This window comes from Macrobrachium rosenbergii, chromosome 11 (genome assembly GCF_040412425.1).
Source record: "Macrobrachium rosenbergii isolate ZJJX-2024 chromosome 11, ASM4041242v1, whole genome shotgun sequence".
Classification (NCBI taxonomy): domain Eukaryota; kingdom Metazoa; phylum Arthropoda; class Malacostraca; order Decapoda; family Palaemonidae; genus Macrobrachium; species Macrobrachium rosenbergii.
The window spans coordinates 20,683,732-20,703,746 of NC_089751.1; the positions used below are offsets into that span (position 1 = coordinate 20,683,732).

At 35.1% G+C, this 20,015-nt stretch overlaps 1 long non-coding RNA gene across 1 annotated transcript; it reads left to right on the forward strand.

Annotated features, from left to right (window-relative positions):
• The first annotated feature begins 6,442 nt into the window (after positions 1-6,442).
• LOC136843220 (uncharacterized) lies at positions 6,443-18,996 on the forward strand. Its single transcript, XR_010854489.1, has 5 exons — positions 6,443-7,059; positions 9,465-9,539; positions 12,731-12,976; positions 13,749-13,836; positions 14,754-18,996. It is a non-coding gene; the product is annotated as an uncharacterized lncRNA (long non-coding RNA).
• Positions 18,997-20,015: the final 1,019 nt, after the last annotated feature.

The window sequence follows — 20,015 nt, forward strand, 5'->3', positions numbered from 1 at the left end:
ATCTTTAATAGTGTTCTAAGATACTAACCAGGCACACAGTTGCTGCGTAAATGGTTCGTGTCTTCATTTTCAGTGATTAATCTGCTTCGTTTTTGTTGCCAAAACAGTCTTCGCAGAACTCCTTAGAATTTATTCATTTTGTCCATTTTTTCATAAATATAACAGGTTCGTTGGCAATACCATTATTAACATAAAGATATATTTTACTTGGTTATTATTTAATGATAAAACTGTAATTTTGGTCTTGGTTTTAGAAATATAGACAATAATCCTTTCGTGGAAATGACCAGCGGACAAGACGGAGCAGACGAATTTTTTTGAAGGGAAACAGGCCTAAAATAAACTCATAGCAAAAGGCTACAAATATAATTTTTTAAGGGTAATAAAGTCATTCCAGTATATTGCTGCTTTAGTTAGCCTGATTGATTTTAAGTGTAAATTATCCAATATCGAGAGACTTCAAATGACGTAGTTTCCAAAAGTAACCGGTCATCATTTTATATATAATTATGTGGCTAATTCTACAATATAACAGCCAACAGCTAGCCAAGCTAGTAAACTATTATTTATTACCTGCTTAATATTGTATATTGAACAGAGAGGAATTCCTCACATCACTCTTAAAATCATAGACAATATGTTACGTATTTTCAAACAGTTGCCAGTTACCACCTTTATTTATATTTACTTAATGCTTTTAAATTAGTTAGTTCTGACTCAGTTGTACTTAAATTGCCTTCATTATTTGTATGATTTAATGTTTCTATGTTTACGTTTTGGGTCCGTTTCCCATTTGGAATGATGTCTGTATCCTGTTTTACAAGACAACTTGACAAATGCTCTTTAAAATATCTCATTTTCAAGTAAAATCTGAGTTTCTAACGCTTAACGATTATGAATGATTATGCTAGATTAATTTAATGCCTCTCCTTTGTCTTTTCTTCGACGATTTTCTTATAGGGCGCCGTGTTTTACTTTTAAATTGTGGACTCTTTGACACTTTATCTAACTGCTTCTGTTACCAAATATTCAGAGGAAAAAACCTTGACCATTTCTCTGTTTTTAACTGAATTGCGCCGTTATTTGTACTTTTTACTTAAAATGTTAATTTTGAATACATATTATATAGGGCATAAATAAAATATATTTTATATCCATCATGGATTTTAAACTTAACGCAATAGATATTTATTTGATAAGCCAGAGTTGTACATAGTTGCAAGTTAATGTTTTCATTTTGATTTATGTTAGCAAAATATGCAACAAAAATGAATTACTAAATTCAAAGAAACTTAAGGAGTTATTTGTAACACATATCTTATATCAAAATGATAAAATTTCTCACAACTTACGTAAAATCGAAAGCAAAATCTTCGCTATAAACATATAAAGTTATCAGTTACCCTTATTGTTTATTTTTTCTTATTTCATAGTTACTTAGCAGTCTTGTTCCGGAAATTCTCAAAGGGAAACAGACCTAAAATCAGATAAGAAAATACTGTGAAACTGGAATATGGTTTGAATAACTGATACATTCATACTCTGAATATAAATTTGCAATATGATTTGGCTGAAGCAGAAATTTCATATCACAATTATTGTCAATGTAGCCTACAGGAGACAAAAATTTTTATTGTAATTATTTTATAGATATATTTTTTTTTTTTCTTCAAATGACGATTTCGGCTTGTTCTAATTTTCATTTTTTAGTCACGTTCTGCAAACCCTCCCCCCCCCCTTTAGAAATTCGTGTGCTTGCCCATGAAAGACAACAAAAGTTATTTCGACATATGTATATGTCTTATTTTTTCAGACTCAGTCCATAGTCATTGCATAGTTTATTTAACATTTTTTGTTACAGTGTGTTGATAAGCAAGTTTTTTTTGTATTATTTTTTCTTTTACAACGAAAGGGTTTTCTGTTAAGATATCTTTCCATTGAATCATACATCCAGTAAAACCTGTAACCTTAAAATGACGAAAAATTCTAACAGTTGTATTTGTGAAAGAGTCTGACATCATCAGGACTTTGAAAACCATATCTTAAAATTTGCGAAAAAAATAACGAGAAATTATCTGCAATAGTGTTCAAAACTGTCATGACATCACTGGAACCAAATCACGTGACCTGACGGTGTTTCTCTGCTAAAAATCCTCTAATGGCATCGAGGAAGACGTCTAATTAACTAGAACGAATAAGAACAAGATCATTTCCCATTTTTAATAAGGATGCTGAGCACGAGATTAACAAAAACCAAGAAAAAAGTATTTGTTCTTTCCAGTTTTAGAGCAAAAAAAAAAAGAAAGAAAGAAAAGAAGCAATCTCTTGATAGCATTCATGATCTTAGAAAGGTTTATTAATGGATTTCAGTTCATCCAGTCCACACTGCATGGGCCAGTATTTGTCTTTAGGTTATTACAAGCAGTGGCTTTTTGTCCATTTTTATTGACAGATCAGTGTATTATTTTTACATGTTTTTATTCAACTTGACTTCTGCGTCTGTCTGTCTGTCCTCAAATCTTGTAACTCAATTTTCGACCTGTTCCCTTCGTCCGATGGACTTGAAATTTTGCATGGTTACTCAGTCCCAGTGACAGTACAACCTTACATGATCAGTAGGTCATCAGTGACCTCTAGTGACCCTACAGTGACCTCTCCCAGTATCTCAGGATTTGTATGAAACTCTTCTGATTTTTCACAACTTGACTCGGTAGAATCTATCTTCTGTATAACCCCTCCTCCTACCCTCTTCCACCCCCTCCCCTTCCCCTCCCAGCACACGATAAAGTGTTAATTTAGCTATGTCCTCCCTCCCCTTCCCAAGCACACGGTCAAGTGTTAATTTAGCTGTAACCTCCCCCTCCCCTTCATCTTCCGTCTTCCCTCCCACTCCAATTCCCACATCCCTCCCCTTCCCCTTCCCCAACCCATCCCCCTCCCCTCCCCCTCCCGAAGCACACGATCAAGTGTTCATTTGGCTGTGTCCTCCCTTCCCCTCCTGCTTCCCCCTCCCCCTCCGGAGCACAAGATCAAGTGTTATTTTAGCTGTGTCCTCCCCCTTCCTCTTCCCTCCCCTTCCCCTTCCCTCTTCCATCCCCTCCACTTCAACCTTCCCTCCCCTTTCTCTCCCTCCCCTTCCTCCTCCCCTCCCCTTCACCCTCACCTCCCATATCTTCCCCCTCCTCCTCCTCTCACTTCCCACCTCCCCTTCCCCCCTTCCGGAGCACACGATCAAGTGTTAATATACTGTAGCTGTCCTCCGTCTCCCCTTCCCTATTCCCTCCCCTTCTCTCTTCCATCCCCCTCCACTTCCCCCACCCCTCCCCCTTCCCCTCCCCTCCCCCTTCCCCTCCCATCCCATCCCATCCCATCCCCTCCCCTCCCCTCCCCCCCCTCCCCTCCCCTCCCTTCCCCCTTCCATTTCCCCCTCCCCTACCCTTCCTCCTCCACCCCTCTCCATCCTCTTTCCCTCCATCCCCTTCTCATTTTCCTCCCCTTCCCCTAACTCCTCCCCTCCCCTTCCCTTCCATCCTCTTCCCTCTTCCCTCTTCCTTCCCCTCCTCCTCCCATTTCCCTTTCCTTCACCTTCCTACTCCTCTTCCGTCTTCTCTCCCTTCCTACTTCCCCCTCCCCTTCCTCCTTCCCCCTCCCCACCCTGCCCCTTAAACGGATATCAGTTTCGTTAACTACAATCATAAATCAGTTACAATTTCTGTCAAAACTAAAAAGTGTAAAATAAAAAATTAATAAAACAAATGTTTAAACATGCTTTTATTAAAATGCACTAAAAATAAAAAAAATTATATTTTGAGACACACCAGGATTTTCTTAAAATTAATCATGTCTGCAAAAACAAAAGCGTGAGCCCCAAACATGGAAGAAATGCTACAAAAAAATTTAAAAATCTATCTCTTTTCTTGTACTGTAGCATTTCCTTCCATGTGTGGGGCCCACACTTTTATTTTTGTAAACATGATTAATTGTAAGAAAATCCTGGTGTGTCTCAAAATTTTGTTTCTAATTTTTAGTGCATTTTAGTAAAAGCACGTTTAATTTTTTTTTCATCCTTAATGTAAAAAATTCTTCGGGAAGCCAAGCACAGGTTAAATCTGACACCCAGGTAAAGTATGAATCTCCCATTTAATGCGTGGATGTTTGGGGACGCTTTAGTTTCCATTCCTATTCGTCTTTATTAACAAACTCTTCTCGTCATAACGTATAGACATTTACATTGCGTGTCTCGTTGTTGCCAGTAAAATCTGTAACTTAGAAAGGAATAGTCATCATGTTTGTGATGGTTAACTAATTATGGTTAACTAATTTGGCCTAATTTTAGGGTTTTTGTTTAGATTTTATGGCATGTGTTTACTACAACCTTTATAACAACTAACTTACAATATTTATGTTATTGTCTTTTTGAATAAGTGCAGTGGCTTTAGTATGGCATTGAAGGATATGTGCAGACCGCTCTGTACGGAAGTTTTCCTTGGCTGATTCCCGAAGGATTGGGCGGAGTGAAAAGATGCTCTCTCTCTCTCTCTCTCTCTCTCTCTCTCTCTCTCTCTCTCTCTCTCTGTTTGCACTTGCGTGTCCTGTATGCCTGTCAATATTTCCGTTCATCTATTTCCTTGTCTTTTCGACGAAAATAAACTGTTCTTTATCTTATTTCTGCTGTCTCTCTCTATCCCCTTTGCTTTCTGGTTCTTGACATGATATTGCATTTCCTCTCTCTCTCTCTCTCTCTCTCTCTCTCTCTCTCTCTCTCTCTCTCTCTCTCTCTCTCTCTCTCTCTCTCTCTCTCTCTCTCGTATTGCATAACAGGTGATGCACGGCATAAGCAGTATGCAGTTGCGATCGTAGGTATTGGTTTATCTACACATATTTTAGTTTCCTATTTCTCATATGAAAATAAGTAAACAAATACTTTAGCAGAAAACTCACCAGTTTTTTGTATTTTTGGGTAAGGATCCTAGCCAAACCCTCACCCCTACCCCCACACATGTTGTATGATATATTTATTGGTCTCCTAAGACACTAACCAGACCCAACGTTGATTTTCGCAATTTCCTTTCAGCTTTGTTTGTGTTACAAAATCAGTCTTCGCAGAAATCATTCGAGATTATTCATTTTTCACAAATATATCGATACCATTGGTATTACCGTTAGTGATAGATAAAATTTTAATTCTTGGTTGTTTTTAAAAGATACATAGACAATAGTTTTTTTTGCGCGAAAACAGGACTAACGTAAAAATATGACAACAAAACAAAACTATTAAAAGATATACATATAAATTTTTCAGTGTAATATTGCCCGACTTTAGTATATTCGAGCTTTAATATATCTTAACTGGAATGATTTGAGCCGTAAATTACTTCATATTGAAACCGTGAAAGTGACGCAGTTTCCAAACGTGGGTGGCCACCATTTCATATGACTAATTCTGCAACATTCACCAGCTACACTTAATTGCCTAATTAGTGTTGTATACCGAACAGAGCGAAACTTCACACAGCACTCTTACATTCATAGGCAATATGTTACGTGTTTTCAAAGTTGCCACTTGCTGTGTTTATCGTTATCATACATAAAGCTTTTAACTTAGCTGTATTTAACTCATTTGTGCTGGTAAATTAATTTAGTAAGTATTTCGACATGTTACTATTTCCATTTTCCCATTGATTTAAAGTTTCTGTGTAAATATTTTGGCTCCGTTTCCCCCTTGTGAATTCTGTCTGCATCTTGTTTTACAAAACAACTGAACAAAAGCAGCTCCCAAAAGATCGCATTTTGCAATCAAATCTAACCTTTTCGGAGATTAATTTATATGGGTAATTATTCTGATATCATTTAATGCCTTTCCCTCGTCTGCTCTCAAGCAGATTTTTATTAATATGATATCGTGTTGTACTGTTAACTTTGCGTAAATTTTACAGTTCGTCTGACTGCTTCTCTTACCAAACGTTCATGGCAAAACACCTTTAACGCTTCTCATTTTTACGTAAAATGTGCCGATACCAGTACCTCTTACTAAAGATAATAATATATATCAGAAAATTTGTAATATACCTTATGTTTGGTATAAACGAAAAATATTTTATATCCAAATATTTTAACAGTAACACAGTAGATATTTATTTGAAAAGCCAGACGTATCATAGTTTCTAGTGAATGTATTTATTTTGATTTATTTCATCAGTATTTGTGATAAATATTAACGACCTTTGGATTCAAGGTGAATAAGAAATATCTAATACTACAGATCTTATATCACTACGATGAAATCTCTCACGCCTTACGCAAAATCGCGACCTAAATCTTCGCTGTGAACACATAGTTATCAATAACTATTTTCGTTAATTTTTCTTATTTTATAGTTGCTTTAACTGTCAATAGACGTCCAAAGAGAAACTGGCCTAAAACTAAATAACAAAATTCTCTGAATATGAATTTGTAAAATGGTGTGGTTGAAATTAATTATTTTATAAACATAATTTTATTATTTTCTTCATATGACGATTCCCGCATGTTTTTTTTTTTTTTTTTTTGTCACGTTTCCCCCTCATCAGAAATTTTTCGCTTCTCCATCATAGACAACAGAAGTCGAAGAAGATTTCTTTGTGTTAAGCAAAATTTCACTTAGTTTTTGCGGGATACTTGTTCATCTGCTTTTCTGATTCAGTTTTAAATCACCGCACAGTTTATTCAAGGTCTTTTTTCGCTATATTGAGTTGGTAAGCATCGACTTACAACAAAAGGGTTTTCAGTTAAAGTCTGTTTCCACGGAACCATATAGGGGTATGTAATTAAAGCTGTAACCGTGAAGTGACGAAAAATAACAACTATGGTATTTGTGAAAGTCTAATACCATCAGATCTTTCAAAACTATCTTTAGAATTAACAAAAACTGACGAGAAAGGATCTGCCAAGGAGTTCAAAGTTGTCACGACGTCATTGGAACCCCAGTCACGTGACTTCACTGTGTTCCTCTTCCGTCGTCAGCCATGTTATTTTATTGTATAACTGAGAGTCCATTAGTTCATCTTCATTACACCAAATGTAAGTCTCGTCCTGGTGCATAAGTAAATCATACAATCTTAGTTTAAAGCAGTATATAAACCTAACCTGCAAATAAAGAAAATTGCAGTCTAGACTTTAAAGGCTTCTAACCCTATGCCTTATCCCAACCCAAAGGGTTAAGTTGTTTCCATAGCAAAACACCAAACTGCATGATGTTCAAGTGTCTTACTCATACAAGGCATTTCAGAGTAATGAATGGTCCATTGAAATTCTAGGTTAGCCTAAGGTGGTCTAGGCTGGCCTTTACCATCGGCTAAGGTTCACAGGTAAAGCCATAGGGATAAATCCATTGGGTGCTAAGGTTAGGCTACCCTTCCGATGCTAGGTAGATTTTACAAGGAATTTTCAAATAAAAGTGTACCTTAAGAAATGTATAAGACTTTGTTAGGGAACTTGGTAAATATTTTTATTGTGAATTTAGCAGGAGACAGACGGACTATCAGAGTCTGATTGTGGTATGGTGATGCAGGAAAGGTGTGTTGCATACCATAAGTTTTTGCACACCATAACCAGTTAGGTTAAATGGAACCCTAGCAATTTTAGTAGTACCATATTTAGAATACTTGATCTTGATCCCAAGCTGTGGGTTATGGTAGTTTGACATGACATTTCATAAACTGTGACATTCAACTGTACAACAAGGATAACGTGATCATTTAGCAGTACTCGACTTACTAATGCCAGGATTTTAGTTTAAAATGGTATATAAATCTAACCTGCAAATAAGGTGCTGAAAATACAGAAAAGTACAGTCTAGACTTGAAAGGCTTCTAATTGGATGCCTTGCCCCAACTGCTAGGGATTGTAGTCATTTTCATGGCAAAAAACAAAACTGCAATGATGTTGAAGGTGTCGTACATATATAAGGCATATCAAAGCAACGGTTCACTGAAATTGTAGGTTAGCCTAAGGTACCCTTGGCTGGCTTTCACCATAGGTTAAGGTTCACGGGTAGAGGCATAGGCATAAATCCATTGGATTCTAAGATTAGGCTACCCTTCCGATGCTAGGTAGATTGTACAAGGCCTTTTCAAATAAAACGTGTACCTTAAGAAATGTATAAGACTTTGATAGGAAATTCGGTAAATACTTTCATTACTGTGAGTTTAGCAGGAGACAGTTGGACTATCAGAGTCTGGTTGTGGTATTGGTGAAGAAGGAAAGGTATGTTGCATAACGTAAGTTTTTGTAAACCATAACCAGTTAGGCTAAATGGAACCTGAGTTGTTTTAATATGTATATATTTAGAATACCTGACCCTGAGCTGTTTGGATATGGTAAAATTTATAACATGATATTTCATAAACTGTGATATCCAGCTGCACACTAGGCAAAACTCCATTATATAGCAGTACTCGACTTACTAATGCCGGGTCATTGTATTGTGGAATTAAACCATATCAGCGATGAAATTCACGGTAAATAATAGATAACAACATGCAATCGGAATTCCAAGCTTATTGTTGAAATAATTTTTTTATGAACACAACATGTTCAGCTCAGTTTAGGTGAACGTAATTGAAACTGAATCAAGTTGGATGCATTTTAATAGGTTTCCATTAGATGGCTAATTAAGCACTGATCTTGCCTTTCACGTTTTACTGAAAATAATGTTTTTGAGCTGCTGTATTTTACAGTTTAAAAGTCTTTTAACGTTTTATTGTACGGTGATGTTACCGAAATCTGAAGTTAATGTACACATACAAAACTGTTTTCATAGTGAACCACTAGACGCGGAAGTTTTGGTTTAATTTTCTTGTCCATATTTATAAGGAAACATAACAATATCTTAGTATTACTAAAGTCATTAAATTTGAGTTGATTTTCAGTTGTAAGAATGTTTTGCAGTTTTAGCTGATCACACTTACCTAGTTTCTATATTTGTCAAATGAATGAAATAGGGCGTTTTTGCAATGTATTGCTGTTTTACTATCTAAAATTGTTAAATTTGTACATGATTTGCTGAGGAAAATATCCAAGTTTATATGATATCAGGTATGCCATAATTCTTTCCAAATTAACTTAATCAACATTTGCTGTCAGTGCATTTGTAATTACAGATGAAATAACAAAAGTTCATCTATATTTTCAAAAGATCCTGTAATGGGAGGATGTGGTAATTGAAAGTTAGGAGTGTATGCATGTAGTTTGAGTTTACTATATCATAGATGGACAGATTATCAGCTGATCGAATGTATTCTTTAAAGCACCTTGCTCAAATGTTAAAAGCTTACCAATTATGTTTTGGTTAAAAGCGTGATGTACCATACTTGTTCCTGTAATGTGTAGTTTTCCTACATATACAAACATGAAGTCTTTTACCATAATCCCACCTCAGACCAACGCCACTGCTTAATGTTTACAATTTCCGCTTTTCTTTCTAGGGTCCCACCCCACCAAAGGTGCTATGCAAGACTGGCAAACTCAACTCATCATGAACACAACAACGCAGAGACATTGTGAGTTTTCATATGTCGTACAGTACTTCATATTAAATGTCAGCTCTGCGTTGTCATAGCACTCAGAATGAAAGAAACGTCTTTCATGTTTACTTGAAAAACTTGATATTTTCAGTCCCAGAGCATTGTAGGTAAGGATCTCCAGCATATTTTGAACGTTTTTTGATATGTTTATTTGTAAAAGTAGATATGTGGACGATGCTGAAAACTGATTAGTCACTGTCTTATTTTGTCCTGAGTTTCACCAGCTAACCCTAAGTGGGATTTTGGAATTCAGACATTACTTGAAAAAATTGACTTCAGTTCTTGTCATTTTTCCTTTGGTGCAGATTTTATACTCTTGTTCCTTGGATTATTTCGGCAGATTTTATTAGTCTTAGCGTGTTTTGAAGATATCTGACGTTCATTTCGATAACAAATGAGTAGTTTAAAGGTACTGAAACCCCTCAGTGTCCTATGATTAGGGGTACCACAGTGGGAATCTGGGTTTTTGGATTGGGGGAAATACACGAGTTAAATTCAGGGATGTTCCCTAGCATCTCCATGATACTACTTCATGTTAAAATTAAATTAACTTACTGATATTTTTAAAGTGATGTTATGTACTAGGTAACTGAGGATCATGACCTTGGTTATTTTAGTAAGGGAGATCAGGTGCTGAAGGCCCGCCAGCCAGGTCAAGGCCTAGGTTCCTAGGTTAGGTTTGGTAAGGTATGATTGGATTAGGTTGCAGCCATATTAATTAATTTTAATATAGTGCCATAGATTAAGTTAAGAGGGCGGGATCCAGGTTAAAGACATCTCGTATTTCACTCGTTGTGTGTTTTCCCCCACCCGAAAACCCCACTTTACCTTTGTGGTTCCCTCACAATTGCAGAATATGAGGGAGCATTAACCTGTCTGTAAAACTACTAATTTAGTAAAAAAAGATTGTCAAAAATATTCAAAGCAGAAAATAAAACATATGAAAATCATATTTTCAACTCCGGAATTCAATTATTGTTTAAAGTTAAAATTTACCTTTTTTTTAGTATGTTTTGAGTGGTTTGGTAGGAAATCATTAATTAGCAAATTATGAACCTCTTTTAACCTGCAATTGTGGGGGACCACAGTGGAATACCGGGCTTTGGGGTGGGAAAAGCACAAAATCGGTGAAATGCTGGAATGTACTTTAACCTGACCTAACTGAATTGTGTTTAAAATTAATGGTCAGTACTTAGTCTTGGATCTTTGTTGACTATCTTAACTAATGTTCAACTTGGAATGGAAAAAAAATATTCATATGGTAATACCAAATGTGCAGTCCAAATAGCCCAACATACAGATAATTTGTTTTCTAGACAAGGGATAATTTTGGGTATCAGTTTCTAAAGTGAAATTCTGAAGTATTTTGAAAAAAAAATAGGTGAACAGATGGCTCTTTTTTTTTTTTTTTTTTTTTAAGTGACACCATTTTGTAAGCTATGTAGAGACTCAAAAAATGTCAACTGTACCACATACATATGATCGACATCCGTGACTAAAATGGTTTGGACTTGAAAGCTCACAGATTCAGTCAAGGCCATAGGAGGGAGATGAATTTATAAATTCTGTCAAAAGAAATGTGGACTGGTAACTGGGTATTCTGGAAGGATGATTAGTGTTAAAGGTTAGGTAATGAGACACACTGGAGGGTATGCAGGCCGTTTGTCGAAAGACAACTGGCGAACTGACAAGTGGTTTAACGACAAGTCGTCGAAAAACTATTAAATATGCTTATGATAAAAACAAATGGAAAGAAAATTTTTTCTTAATACTCTTTATAGCTCCCAGTTCCAAATCGACATGAATAGAGGAAACAGTGAATTTTAGCTTGTCTTTTAAAGCTGAATAATATATCATACGTCTCCTCATCCTTCCGGTTTGTCAAGCAGTGTATCAACGGTAATGTTTTATTATCGCCTAACAGTGCATGAAAAACCAAGCGCTTTTCTGAGCTAAGAGATCTAAATTTCTATCAGTGCCATAAATTCACACTTTGTCATCTTCGTAAAGTTTAACATTTTCTCCGTGTCGAGAAATTAAAATCCCCATTTTCTTGTTTGGCCCTCGTCCCGTTTACTGTGCGTAAAAGAAAAGACTTTTTTGGCAGTGCTACTGCAACGCTTAGAGGTAAAGCACTTACAGCATTGTCTATTATGCAACCAACCAATAACTTCTTCAGTTTCAAAAGCCCGTTGTTTTATTTGATCAATTGCCGTATTACGCGAATCGTTGGGTGGATGAGTGTCGAGAAAGCTGACGATCAATCACATCATCAGTCGTCTTCATTCTCGCATTACACTCTGCGTTTTTCACATCAATAAACCTTGCTCCCGCACGTTTTATCAACCAAGTTTGCAAACCCATCGTAGAGGAGTTTTCTTGCACCTATTTCTATCTTGAGCCCCATTTTACTGAAGGGATATGGTTTTGAATTTAAAACTCTAAATTTTTAAGTTTTTTAAACTAAAGCATGCTGAACTACGAAAATACTCATTATTGCCGTATCATGGTAGCGTATAGAGTTAACGAGCCAGTTGAAAAAAATTAGCCTTTTCGACTAATTGTCCTTTCCATCTAATGGTCATTCGACCCTTTTGTATTTCGATCAGCTGTCTTTCGGCAAATAGTCAGGCTACTGGGTTAATTGTTATATGTTGCAAGATTTACTTCTGCGAATCTAAGAGTCTAAGGATTTATTGATTCCACCCAGTTATCATAAACCGTAACCTTAAAGCTTTTCAAAGCGGAGCTTTGTTTTGGGACTGTAGGTCCTCTTGCTCTTTATCATTACTCATTTTGAATTTTAGTTCATTTTACAGTGTTACTGTATGTTTTGCTGCATTTTCCCGCATCAGGTCTTGAAGACATCAGATATGGAATGCCTTTGATATTCAGGGCATATTTACGGAATTAGATTCACGGCTAAATTATTGCAGTACTGGATTACATTTTAATCGCAAAGCATTCTTATTTACGAGTGGGACTGTGCTATTACTGGAATACCTCTGATAAGCAAGGCTTTTTTTTAATGAAATTAAAGTCAAGGACTAAATTATTACTGAACAGGAGTTTTTTTTATGTCCATGGCATTTTTACTGAGTGAGCAGTTAAGAATATTATTAAAATTAATTATTTTTATATTCATGGATTTTTTTTTCATTTTACAGAATGCATTTTCAGAACTATATTATTACTGGACTGCCTTTGGTGATTGGAGGTTTCATGCCATCTTTGGTCCTTACTCTAAAGCGACCCATAAGTGTGGTAAGGTGCTGAAGGGGCTTAAGCCTGACTTGGAGCTATGGACCCTGCCCAACAAATGGAGACAGACTGCCTTTGATGCTCGATACATTTTTACTAACTTAGGAGTCAGGACTGCTGTACATGATTATTGGCTACCTTGGATGTTTAAGGTAAATTGTCTCATCGTTCAAGTATGGTGTTAGGTTAGGTGTTAGGAGATAAAGTTGAAAAGATTCTGTGCTTATGATATTTAGTTAAACTCATTACGTTTTGGTTTATTTTAAAGAACTATATTTATTGGTGATTTTTTGTGTAAAGTAATCGTAACAGTTATCAACAACAGTTTTTTACTGGCTTGTAAGCGCTGAGAGTCCCACCACGGTTATATCCGGGCCTAAGTAGCACTTGTAACTTGACTCCTTTTCCTCTTAGAATGGTTCGCTTCAAAGGATGTTAAACAAAGCCACTGTCTTCTCAGAATTTCATGATGGGAGAAGGCTGCTGGTCCCATACTGTTTCTACCCAAGTTTAGACAACCCACAGTCAACTTGTCGTAAATTACAAGTCACTGCTTAGGTTAACAGGTGACACGATAGATTTTTCACTTAACATCCACAGATTCTTTTCTCATGTAGGATCGAACTTTAGGCTCTAGCTGGTGAGGCGAGGTAGCTAACCCTTGGGATAAAGATAATGATGATAATTTTTCTGTATACAGACAAAATATTTAATATTAATTAATAGTTACTTATATACTAAGACTGAATGGAATTTCACAAAGATTTCCTTAGTAATGCACTGCAGATTTCTATAAGTGCAAACACCCCTTCTCTGCCCGTTAATGCCTCAAACCTGATTACTTATGTCCTTATTTTGATACATTATCAGCAAAAAAAAAAGCCATTGTTTAATATTCAATTAACCTGTTTCTCGTCCTTTCAGGTGATCTACAGCCTGCAAGTTCATGGAGGAAGTTTTGATGGATTTCGAAGTAAATAATCCTACAAAGTTGCGTAGCCCCCCAGCAAAGGTAGGTGTGGAATGAACATAAAGTTGTAGTGTCCTGGTAAATGCATTATTAGGGCTGGATAGAAATAGTTGTTCTATGGCGCTAAAACTGTTAGAGTTTTTTTAGTTTTACATGAATTTTAACAAATAATATCAAGTTTTGGACTAGGGTCTAGGATAGAAGAAATAATACAATTGAAGCTTGTGGGCTGCCAGTGCCAGTAGCTATCAGAATAATTTTAGATGAAGGTTCACTTGATAAAATGATAACATTACAATAAGCAAATGAGCAGGGGACGTAGGTTATTTTAGTATTTTTACTTTTTTATAAAATCTAGGTATTATGAAATATTCAAGTTCTGTGAGACTAGTTCAGTTTTCTCTGTCGTGTGGCTTTTGATGACTGCCATGAGAAAATGACTTCGTGAGATCAGTAAATGGCCTTTACCAGTAAAGCCAATTATGGGAGTAATTGGAGGATTTAGAATAAAGAGAGAGGGGTTATTTTTAGTGTTAAAAATGTTAACACAGTGTAAAAGCATTGAAATCGTCATATAAAGGTTATATCTAAGGAAAGGTTGTAAGGTTAACAAGAATATTTAATCAAGATGTAGAATTGCTTAGTGTAATTTGTAACGTAGCTACACTGAGAAGCTTATATCACCTTTTTAACAAAATTTGTATTTAAATCCAATTTTTGTATTTAATATTTCCTGCAGCTGTGACTGAATATTTCAATAACATATCCTTGGCAAATTACAACAGACGTTCAGTACTAGTCTAAAATCACTCTGCCCCTTTTGTAGCAATGTTAATGGAAGGAGCCTAAGTATAGGATACTTGGGACATGGTTATAAGTAATTCCCTTTTATCTTAATACCATGTAATCCAAAAACTCATTTTGACATGATGTCATTAACTTCTGCCTCATCTCCTCAGTGAAGCGTGCACACCTGAGCTTGCAAATAAATGGGACAAGTTGAAGAGACACAACCTTGCTGTGGAATTCCATAATCTACAATGAAAGAAGATTGTTAGCGCCTAAAGAGGGCTTCATTTTTGTTTATCAGATTTTTGCAATGTGCCAGGGATGGAGTAAAAAAGGTCCTTAACATGAATGTTGGAAAGGGATATTTTGGTAGATAGACTGTAATCATAGCACCTTTGACAAAATCTGCATAGTGTTAAGTTTACAGTATTATGCGAGTATTCATTTACCAGGGTCATTACAGAGCTTGCTGACAGAAAGTTCAGCTGAATTTAGCTTTGCCTCTTGTAATTCCCAAGTTGGAACTGTAGGAGTCATCTTTGTAAAGGCAGTTCACTGTGGTTTAGGATATATTACTTATTGACTAAGCTTGCTGCTAGCTTGATATCAGCTACCTGGTAGCTAATATGATCCAGGATTCTTAGATCCAGTAGCTCAGTATTATTCAGGTTACATAGTTTTTCAGAAATTCATAACCATTTAATTTCAGTTTGTTTCCTCAGTATGTTTCTAGACTCAAAATTTGTACATGGATCTCAATTAATAGGGTAGCTGAGTGTGTACAGTATCATGATTCATAGTTTTTAAGTTTCATATTTTGATATCGACTGTCGAGTTGTAACTATGTTTCTGGATACGTAGCTTTTTACCCGAGATCCTCTGCAATTTTAATACTGTATGTCAGGCAGTTCAATGTGGTTGATGAGACGTTAGTCTAAATGGCGTTTATATGGATTTAATTTAGCTGTCGGATAATTCGGTAAATTTCAGGATACAAGGTATCCCCCAGGTTTCTTAGTCATATTAATTGTATCCATAAGGTAACTCACTGAGTTTCAGGATGCTTGGTTGCTAACTTAATTTGTCAGTTATCAGGCAGGACAGGATTTCAGATTACATGGTATTCATGACAATTTTTTATCCGTATGTTATCAGTTAATAGGGAGTTATGGTACATTTTGACTAGTGTAGTATGTTTATGAGTTGTTTTTTCCTTAACTTAGTTAATATCACTTCTGAAGTTATTAATTTTCAATATCTATTCACCTAGAACTGATTCTCCTGAAGTTCATATATGATTAACAGTAGTTCATTAGTAAGAAAAAAGGTATGTTTGATTGATTTTATGAAATTTCTTTGTGGTATTCATTTTAGTTAAAATTGACCTTCAGAGAACAGGAAAATGACTCTTGATAGTTTTGCTCAGTAAGTCTTTTATATATTTAAACTAGCTTCCATCACAGTTGGGACTTGGAGTGAAGCTTCTTGTATACTCCTCGCACTGTTGTTCCCTAGCTCGTTTCAGTTAACTGAATTATATCTAAATTCTTAATTGCCGCTGGGTCTTGCATCATTGTCTTTTTACAATAAGCATTGGCACTTCTTTGAAAACTTAGGTTATATACAAGCCTTGATTTTACAGGAAAAAATTTCACAGCCTGAAGGACAGGAAATATTTCAGAATTTAGTTTATTGATTTTTATCTCAAATCTGATAATAGATGAAGAGCTTGTCATAATTATCAACTTATTAAACGAGAGACTGCTGTGTATCTTGGCAGAGACTTTATTATCATGGTATATCTACATATTTCAAGACACTGTTGGCATTTGAAGGTTCCAAATCGAATGTGTAGCTTCAAGAGTAGGTTTGTATGGTTGACAGTATTATTGTAAATAAACGTTTTGTTAAGTAAGCGGTACTTGAGGTAACTGAAGTCATAAATAAACTCAAATTCAAATTGTTACTTGAGTGGAGTGGGAGTTTGGTACTATTGACAATGGTATTATAGGTAAATGAATTATTCACTTCTTGAATACATGACTTCTATGCTAATTTGGTTTTGCTGATATTGGTGCTTTAGGTAATTGAACCAATAGGTAAACTTTGAAGGAACTTAGCTATCGTTAGCAACGGTATCTCAGGTCTGTGAACTCTTTTAAGGCGAGTTTTACAAGGATATTTTTTAGTATATGAATAAATGATCAAACTCGGTTTTAAAAGTGTTTGTCTGAATGCTACACTGATAAGTAGACTTTTCTCAAGATTCATATTATCTTGAAAACTAGCCAGTATATGTCACTAGATTTCACTGATTTCCTAGTGTACTTCTTGGCTATTTAATTAACTTTTATTTTTACGCAAGTCACATATATCTCGTACCTTGTAAAGTTCCCACAAAAGGGTTGATTTTCATGAAACATAAATTTTAATTTATGTAAGATTTTAAAAAATTGAGCATCAAAGTAGTATGAGATAAAAAGAATTTATGTAGAGTAAATGGAAGATATTTGATAGTCAGAGCTTTCTGTTATGGATATACTTACCCTAGGAATAATTCAGTATGAGGCTATACAAGGAGTTATATAAACTATATGTCACTTCAGGTCACAAGTGTCATTTCGAATAGGCGGTATCTAAAGTAAGATTTTAATGGAAGAGTTCTATCTTGACTTAGGAACAAAGTTATTTCAGTCAGTGTTTGTAGTTATGTTCAGGACATTTTCTAGATGATTTTAGTTTTATAAAATGTAAATGGTCATTAACTCGAATTTACAGGTTTCGTAAATTTTAGAACCTTCACTGCTTTAGTGGCTTGACATATGGAGATTTTTTGTAGGGTAAAGTATAAATCATGCTTTTGAGTTAACATTATACAATCTCCGTTGAATTCAGTTGTATAGTAAAATTTCCATACCATGTTTTTCTGTTAAAAAAGGAAATTATTGTAATATTAAATTGTACAGTATATTGATTTTTTTGTAAAAGGACTTCTGTATTTCAACTTAACGTTCAGTTTTCATTAAGTCACCAAACTTAATTTAGCCAGGAGAGGCACAATAAAAGAAGAATAAAATAGGGATCAATTCTAATGGCACCAAAAATTAGTCCAGTAAATTGTAATGATTTTGTATGGTTGGGAGTTTTTTCACTTCAGAGACATAGAGCCATCCAAATTGTCCACACTGGGGAAAGCTGCAGTAATCTGAAATAGCAGTAACAATTTTTGGTGTTGTTTAGCCATAAAAAACAAAGGTTGAGAGATCGTTTACAAATCAGTATGAACAGTTTAGATATTGTTTCTGCTTTTCCCTCTCACCCTTCCATTCTCACTAAACATCCCTACTTGTAAACTTTTGAACACTCATTAGAAATTCAAGCATTTCTTATCTCCTGTAAAAGCATTAGCATATAAACAATTGCAGATTCAGTACACAACTTGCAAGCTGCAGATTTGCATATTTTTCCATTGTAGAAGCATTCAAGCTAATCTTCCAATTGGAAGTTGCACTCTTGATTAATTACACTTGCGGCAGTAGTACACGTGCAGCCATCAGGCTTTAATGAAGTCCACATGCTCTCTCTCTCTCTCTCTCTCTCTCTCTCTCTCTCTCTCTCTCTCTCTCTCTCTCTCTCTCTCTCTCTCTCTCTCTCTGGTAAAACTTCCTTTAGTGCTGAAGCATCCCTTTATAACTGAGACACTTTTAAGCTTCCTTCATCATAAACTCGGTTTCAAGCTTCCTTCATCATTAATATACTTTGAAGCGTCATAATGAACACAATTTGGAGCTTCCTTCATAACACAATTTGAAGCATTGCATATTGCATTGTTTGAGTAGCCCTCCACGTGCTTTGTTTTGCTGAAATTTTACATGCTGCTCTGAATCAGCATTCCATGCTTCATACGCTTCTAAAGCCATCCTATACTTCGTATACACGTATAATTTCATCGGTACACCCTTGACACACTTTGCTGACGGAGTGTTGTACGCTCTACTTGGTTTGCTGATGCCCCTTGCGCACGCATGATACTATTGAGGTGTTTTGATGCTTCATTCCTACTGTACATAAGCACTAATTACTCTACTCTTGATATTTTCACTTTCAACATTTTCACTCCTGACATTCGTATTTGTTTTGCTGGCCATGATATTTTTATCTTAGGTTGTCAAGATATGAAATTGTAGTAAATCTTTGGGTGTAAACTTATTTGTGTTCATCCTCAAATTCTTAAGTGAATTCTATGTGTCATAAATTTTGTGCCATAACCATAATTTAGGTTGCAAGTTTCATCGTGTCTTAATTTCTGAGCAGTGATTTCAAACATTAACTTTAAAGCTGGACAGTTTAATTAAAATATATAATCTATTGTTCATAATTAAGGAATGTAAGTTGAGGTACAGAAGTCTTTAAACGTCATTTTTGTAAATTATATATATATATATATATATATATATATATATATATATATATATATATATATATGTATGTATGTATATATGTATATATATATATATATATATATATATATATATATATATATATATATATATATATATATATATGTATGTATGTATATATATATATATATATATATATATATATATATATATATATATATATATATATATATGTATGTATGTATATATATATGTATATATGTATATATATATATATATATATATATATATATATATATGTATATATATATATATATATATATATATATATATATATATATATATATATATATATAGACTTATATATAATATATATCTATATACATATAAATTTGTGTAAATATAAAACTGTATTGTAAATGGAAAGACTTAAATAAAGGACTCCTTGGGGTCAGCAGTGCTGTGCCCCGATGGGGGAGTGTCCTCAGCAGGAGGTAATGTAACCAGTCAGTTATCAGCTTCGAGCCACCTCAAAGGGCTGTTTTCCAAGATGACAACTGATTGCCGAGTGTGGAAATCCCCTATAGTCTTCCCATGTGCTACCCCAGATGTATTCCTGTTTTCTCAGTCTGCTAAAGAATGTCAGACCCTTTCAAAAGGAAAAGACTGTTTATATGGAACCCAGAGTGGGTGTAGGTTAAGGTTACCACTGAGACAAGCCTCTGATGTCACTCTTATGACTGTGATTTGAACTGAAGGCAAAAGTATGGCGTCCTTCGAAACATACCGTAGAAAATCTCGTAGTATTTTATCATTTCATGTGGTGAATCTGTAGGTTTTTACTACCAGAATGCTGTATCAAATGATGTTTAATGGCTAAAAAGAAATCCTAGTTCATTATTTCTGTGTATAACCCGTCAGAAAATCTACTGTTTTTGTGCGTTTCGACATTTTGTTTTGGGTTTCTTGGAAATTTCAAGCTGGATTTTCTTCCACGTCTTGTTACAGAATTTGTCTTGTTTTTAATCTGGT